General features: G+C 39.8%; 1 pseudogene; it reads left to right on the top strand.

The window, feature by feature from the left end:
- Positions 1 to 7622, top strand: part of LOC102823123 — a 39917-nt pseudogene that overhangs the window by 24036 nt on the left and 8259 nt on the right.

The raw sequence follows: 7622 nt of genomic DNA, 5'->3' as shown, positions 1-7622 counted from the left end.
AGAACTACAATTAAGTGTTCCAGAATACTCATACTTCGCAATGTTGTCCATAGCTTGCAATGATTCACACAGTTGAAAGAATTTGCATAGTCAATAAAGCACAGGTAAACATCTTTCTGGTATCCTCTGCTTTCAGCCAAGATCCATCGGACATCAGCAATGATATCCCTCGTTCCATGGCCTTTTCTGAATCCAGCTTGAACCTCTGTGTCAATGTATGCGTGCAGCTATTTCTGTATTACCTTTATTAAAACTTTACTCGCATGGGATATCAAAGAGATTTTCCAATGATTTCTGCATTCCACTGGGTCACCTCTCTTTGGGATGGACACAAATACGGATCTCTTCCAATCAGTCGGCCAGATAGTTGTTTTCCAAATTTCTTGGCATAGATGAGTGCCTCCAGTGTCGCCTTACTTTCGTGAAAGATTTCCATTTTTATTCCATCAATTCCTGGTGCCTTGTTCTTTGCCAATTCCTTCAATGCAACTTGGACTTCCTCCTTCAGTATCATTAGCTCTTTATCATATGCTACCTCTTAAAATGGTTGAACAGGAACCATTTCCTTTTGGTACAGTGACTGTGTATTCCTTTCATCTTTTCTCTCTCTCTCTCTCTCTTTTTTTTTTTCTTTCAACTTGCTGTTCTTTATTACCCTGCTGTCTTTTTTTTTTTAATGTTTTATTGTGAATTATATGTTAGTTTAATGGGATAACATTAGTTTTACATTCATTCTATCGTATATCTTTTCATTGCCATGGTTACAATCCCCTCCATGCATCATCAACCAAACAAAGGGTATATCCTACAAGCCTGCCACTCACACTCTCCCCGCCACACACACCCAGACCCCCAGTCTTCAGCACACAGTCGCTCTCCCTCTCTGGATCTAAAGTCCCCAGCTGCTCCATCGCTCCACATCATCATCTCTGCCTCCATCGCAGGCATCACTACTTACTTCTCTGGGTAGGGTCCCGCTCTCTGCTCTTCCATCTTCTCTTGATGGTTTTTGCATCATTCAATAATTTGCACAGAGAATCTTTTAATAACAAAATTCAAGGCCTGATTTTTTTCTTCAGTTTCCCCAGCTTGAGAAATGCTGAGCATGTTCTTCCATATTGGTTTTCTGACTCCAGATCTTTGCACATTTTGTTGTAATAATTGACATTATCGTCTCGAGCTGACCTTTGAAATTTTCTGTTCATCTCTTGTACCTCCTCATTTCTTCCATTTGCTTTAGCATCTCTGTGCTGGAGAGCAAGTTTCAGTGTCTCTTCTGACACATCCATCTTGACCTTTTTCTTTTTTCTTGTCTTCTTAATGACTTTTTGCTTTCTTCATGTATGATGTTCTTGATTCATCCTACAACTCTTCTGGTCTTTGATCTTTAGTGTTCAATGTATCAAATGTATTCTTCAGATGATCTCTTATTTTAGGTGGGATATATTCAAGGTCGTATTTTGGCTCTCGTGGACTTGAATTCATTTTCTTCATCTTCAGTTTGAATTTGTATATGAGCAATTGATGGTCTGTTCCACAATCTTCCCCTGGCCTTGTTTTGACTGATGACGTGGAGCTTTTCCATCATCTCTTTCCGCAGATGTAGTCAATTTGATTTCTATGCATTCCATCTCCTATGCTGTCTAAAGAAGGTATTTGAAATGAACAAATCATTGATTTTGCAGAATTATATCACGCAATCCTCAGCATCATTTCTATCAGTAAGGCCATATTTTCCAACGACTGATCCTTCCTCTTTGCTCCCAACAGTTGCATTCCAATCACCAGTAATGATCTATACATCTTGATTGCATGTTTGATCGATTTCAGATTGAAGAAGTTGGTAGAATATTTCTATTTCATCCTCACTGGCTTTAGTGGTTTGTGCATAAATTTGAATAATAGTGGTATTAACTGGGCTTCCCTGTAGGTACATCGTTATTATCCTATCACAGACAGCGTTGTACCTTATGACTGATCTGGATATGCTCTTTTTGACAATAAATGCAACACCATTCCTCTTCAATTTGTCATTCCTGGGATAGTAAACCATGTGGTTGTCAGTTTCAAAATGGCCAATACCAGTGTATTTTGGCTCACTAATGCCTAAGATATTGATGTTTGTGCATCCCATTTCATTTTTGACAATTTCTAATTTTCATTTTTAACTCATCTGTCAGTTTGTCATACTATAGTGGCTTGTAAGTTGCTGTGATTCTATAAGCTATGCCACTGGTATTTTAAATACCAGCAGGGTCACCCATGGTGGGCAGGTTTCAGATGAGCTTCCAGACGAAGATTCTAGAAAGAAGGAGAAACAAACTACTTGTCAATATTTAGTTACTGAAAAACTTATGAATAGCAAGGAAACACTGTCAGATATAGTGCTGGAAAATAAGCCCCTCAGGTTGGAAGGCACTCAAAATAGGACTGGGTAAGAGCTGACTCCTCAGAGTAGAGTTGACCGTGATGACGCAAATTGAGCAAAGCCTTCATTTGCTGATGTGGCACAACTCAAAATGAATAGAAACAGCTGTAAACATCCGTTAATAATCAGTACATGGAATGTATGAAGTATGAATCTAGGAAAATTAGAAATTGTCAAAAATAAATGTAATGTACCCCCAACGAGATGGATTAGCACAGTGACAACAGCAGTGGGTTCAAGTGTAGCAACAGTTGTGAGGATGGCACAGGACCAGGCAGTGTTTCATTCTGTTGTACATGAGGTCACTGTGAGTCGATGTTGACTTGTTGGCATCTGGACTGCTAACAACAAAGTCAAGGGTTCAAGTCACCAGTCACTCCACAGAAACCCTATGTATGAGTCGGAACCAAGTCAAAGGCACTTATCAACTTAATAATAACTTATATGTAATATCGATTTGTTTAGAGAAAAGTTCTTCTTCATAAACTTCAGCAATTTTTATACATCATTGTGGTAGAAGAATTTCTTTAGATTTTAAAACCACGTTATAACATGTCCTTGGAATCACTTGCATAGAAGATCAGTCGTTTAAAACAAAGTGCAACAGTGTTGCCTCATATGTGTAACACAGCACCACCCATTAACATGACAGCACCATTCACAATGTAGTAGTCATTGACCATATAAATTTATTTTTTAAATAAGGATTGCGTTTTTCATTGTAAATGACATGTAGTTTTTAATTTCTATTCTGATAGATCCAGACTCATAATTCTAGTCTACCACTTTCTATTGTATGATTTGGGGCAAGACATACTATTTTCCTCATCTATAAGAAGAGGCTAGCAAGAATACTTATGTCATAAAGTTATTGCATTTGTTAAATGGTATTAATAAACATAAGCATTTTGAGGCAAAAATTAAATAAAATAAATGCAATGCACTTAGCAGTGGCTATTACAGATTAGGGTAATACTCACGTGCTTGACCTGCTAACGGTGTCCAGCAAAGAAAAGCTAAAGTGATTCACATTAGAAAATACTTAGAGTCACTCTAAGAATTGAAGTCCTCAAAGAAGAAAAAGGACGGAGAAGACAAGAGCAAGACAACTGGGTGGATTTTCTTTTTTGGTTTTGGTTTTAGTTAGGGATTCTTCATTAGTCTTTTGCATTGGCCTGAAGGACTAGAGAAATTTGTGGGGATTAATTCTGTGTAGCACACAATGTGTCACTTCTTCTAGGGCTTCAGTAAGTATTTTCGTGGTTTTCCAGTGCCTCTTTAGATGATGAAATAATATGGCTGTTGAGTCAGCAAAAATTTGGGGATCAACTATTATTCAGACACTGCTAGGAACTGCAGACTCAAAACTGAACAAGACAGACATAGTCCAGGCTTACAGAACAGTAGCAGACATACTGTTCCTTCCCAGGCATATACAGTCCTGAGGAAGGGAGAGAAATGGAATAATCACAGTAATATCTGATAAAGTTTCCTGGTGGCACAATGGCTAAGCATTCTACTGCTAAACAGTAGTTCAAACCCACCAGCCATTCCATGGGAAAAAGATATGGCGATCTGTTTCAGTCAGATTTAGAATCTTGGAACCTTTTATGTGGTGGTTCTATGCTGTTCTATAGTTTGGTCATAAGTTTGAATTGACTCTACAGCAGTGGGTTTTGTTTTTGTTTTTGTTTTTAAGTGTGTTTGAAAAGAGAAGAAAGAACTGCTGAGGAAGGAGAGGGAATGTGGTTGCGTTGGCAGGAGAGACTTCTAAGAGAAAATGGCATCAGAAGCATGTATAGGAGGTATCCAGGCATAGGGTGAGTAAAGTAGGGAAGACAGCTCACTAGAAATGTTTGTGCCTGGTATACAAGAGCTGCTCACAGAAGAGTTACAGGTATTCCCACTCACAAATGAGATTCAGTCCACACTGTGTCTTTAAGAATTTGTAGGTATGTAGGACCAGGTGCATGTGCTTCTCATGTAGCATTGTTTTCATGTAAGAAAGAGGAGCCCAAATAGGCAATGTAGGGTAATTAGTGGACTGCTAACTGCAATTTCAGCAGTTCGAGTCTACTAGTGGCTCCACGGAAGAAAGAGAAGGCTTTCTGCTCCCATAAAGACTTACAGCTTCAGAGGCCACAGAGTCACTATGAGTCAGAATCAAGGTGATGGCAGTGAGCTTAGTGCAAGAAAAGGCTCAAAGCCTTTTATGATTTAAAAGCTGCATGTGCAGCAAGTGGAGGTTTTTGTGATGAAAAATGTGTTGGGAGTAAGGGTTGGTGCAAACATTTCCAAGTGAGCAAGCACAGATTTACAGCCCATTAAAGGGCAAATACAAGTTGTCTGGAAATTGGAATTTGAAAGTAGAAGGACTGCATGTACTTCAGTTTCTTCCTCCAAAATCCTAGACCCTAATTCCTGGAGCAAGGCTAAGGAAGAGGCTATCTACTACTTCGTTATCCTCAGTAACTGGTTCCACTCCCGAACGTGTATGTAAACATTCAGGAAAGACATAGGAATCCATGTAATCCAACTGATTTGCACCAATAGTTAAGTGCTTGTTTGCTAACTGAAGGTTGCTGGTCTGAACTTACCACTGGCACTGCTGGAGAAAGACCTGGCAATCTGCTCCCAGGGCAGATCCACTCTGTCATATGGGGTTGCTGTAAGTCAGAATCAACTGGACAACATTCAAATAGACTTCCATATGCCACATGTTCTATTATTGTCTTAGAACTGTCCTGGAGGAATTCCTCCAGGACACAAAATGTAGCTTCCAACCAGTATGATCCTCCAAACACACTACAAGTATTTGTCTATGATTCTCTGGAATTTGAATATACATATTTAGTGATAATTTAATATGCAACTTCATTAATATGCTCTCATTTACTGAACTATTCTCCTGTGTTGGGACCTTTACATTGTTGCTTGCATTTCCAAATTATGTTAACATCTTCATGAATGCCTTTAGACAACTAGTTTCTGTCAGCTTACTTTCTTTAGATACAGCCCTTATAAGAAGTTCTGAATCACAGAAGCATTAAGGAACTACGGAACAATGTTTAACATTGTTAGACCATTCCTCCCATCCAAGCCCCTTTGCTTATCTGAGCATTGGTTCCTTGATAAATTACGTGTAGGTATGTATACATTATATATTCATTGTTGTTGTTAAGTGCTATCAAGTTGGTTCCAACCCATAGTGACCCTGGATAGGGTTTCTGGGGAGCAGCTGGTGAGCTTGAACTACCGACCTTGTGTTTCAAACTGGCTTTGTAGTCCAGTGCATTAATCCCCAGCACCACAGCATACACATAAAAGCTCGAGTAGTGTAGGGATTATGAGTCTGGCTGCTAACTTAAGGTCAGAAGTTTGAAACTACCAGTCGTTCCACAGGAGAAAGATGAAGCTTTTTGCTTCCATAAAAATTTACAGCCTCAGAAATCCTATACAGAGTTGCTATGAATTGGGACCAACTCCACTGCACACCACCACCACTATGTATGTGTGTGTGTATACGTACATACATTCACATACACACACACACACATACACATACACACACATTAAAGAGAAGAATGATAGAACCTACCTTATAGGATTGTTGTGAGAATTTAATTAATGCAAGCAAGGTACATAGAACAATGGTTGACACAGAGAAAACACTGCTGGAAAGAGAATGGAGATAGGCGGTCAGGCTAATCGCAGTTTTCCGGATCAGACTTAAGGAGCTCTGGTGGCCCAATTAAACATTTGACTGCCAATAGAAAGGTTGGCACTTCAAACCACTGGGCACTCAGTGAGAAAGAGATATGAAAGCCTGCTTTTGTAAAGTTTTTGTTGTTGTTGTCAAGTGCTGTAGAGTCTATTCTGACCCATAATGACTCTGTACAGGACTTTCAAGGAGCAGCTGGTAGGTTTGAACCACTGACCTTGTGGTTATCTTACAATGCCATTTCCTTGTTTCCAAGAATTACCCTGTGAGGTAATTCTACTCTGTCTTCTAGGTTGCTATGAGTCTGAATCAATTCGACTGCAAGTACGGTTTGGTTTATCATTACTGATTACCTCACCTTTTGAGATCCCTGCAGGACTATATCCTAGACCATCATTATAGTCTCAATTATTAGGTCACCACCTAACTGAAATCAGTGAAGGAAAAATGGAAAACAAACAAACAGAGCCAAACAAATTCTTTAGTTTTAGAAACCACATAGTTCCTAGAGTCTCCAAATTCAGTCATGTACAGAGCCTTTGTAAAGAGAAACATTTTTTCCCAATTTCTAGTCTTGACCCAAACTCAAAAATCCACTTTAGTTGAGTCCATTCCACCTCCTAGTGATCCTATAGGACAGAAGAGAACTGCTCCACAGGGTTTCTAAGACTGTAAATATTGACTAGAATAGATCATTTTATCTTTCTCCAGCAGGGTGACTAGTGGGTTCAAAGCTTCGACTTTGAGGTTAGCTACCCAATAAGAGATGGATTGGCCAGGTGGCAGCATTGATGGACTCAAGTGTGGCAACAGTAGTGAGGTTGGCCCAGGATCGGACATTGTTTCGTTCTGCTACGCATAGGGTCACTATGAGTCGGTTCCGACTCAATGGCATCTAACAACAACACCAACAATCCAACCCTTAACACACTGCACAGCCAGGGCTCCCTTGTCTTGACCAAACTCATGTTTTTTGTTGTTGTTAAGTGCCTTGGAGTCAGTTCCAACTCAGCAATCCTATATAGGATTTCTGAGGAGTGGCTGGCAATTTGAATCACTGGCCTTGCATCCAGCAGTTCAATACTTACCCCACAGTGCCACATCAGGACTCCACATTCGTCATTATGAACCAATTTTGCGGTTCAAACTGACCTTGAGGTCGAGGGCTTATCCTATGGTGTTACCCCAGGAATCCTATTTAAATATATGCCAATATAAAATCAGGTATAAACTCCTGATGCTTATAGCTTTATGGAGCTATAACATAAGAATTTATTGGCAAATTAAACACAAAGCAAAACTGTTGTTGTTGTTGTCAGGTGCCATCGAGTCGGAACCGACTCATAGCGAACCCATGCACAGCAGAACGAAACAATGTCCGATCCTGGGCCAACCTTACTACCGCTGCCACACTTGAGTCCATCAATGATGCCACCTGGCTGATCCATCTCGTTAGAGGTCTTCCTCTTTTTC

Source organism: Chrysochloris asiatica, unplaced genomic scaffold (genome assembly GCF_000296735.1).
Source record: "Chrysochloris asiatica unplaced genomic scaffold, ChrAsi1.0 scaffold00134, whole genome shotgun sequence".
NCBI lineage: Eukaryota > Metazoa > Chordata > Mammalia > Afrosoricida > Chrysochloridae > Chrysochloris > Chrysochloris asiatica.
Note: the sequence above shows the minus strand (reverse complement) of the source record. Positions and strands in the feature narration are given on the sequence as shown.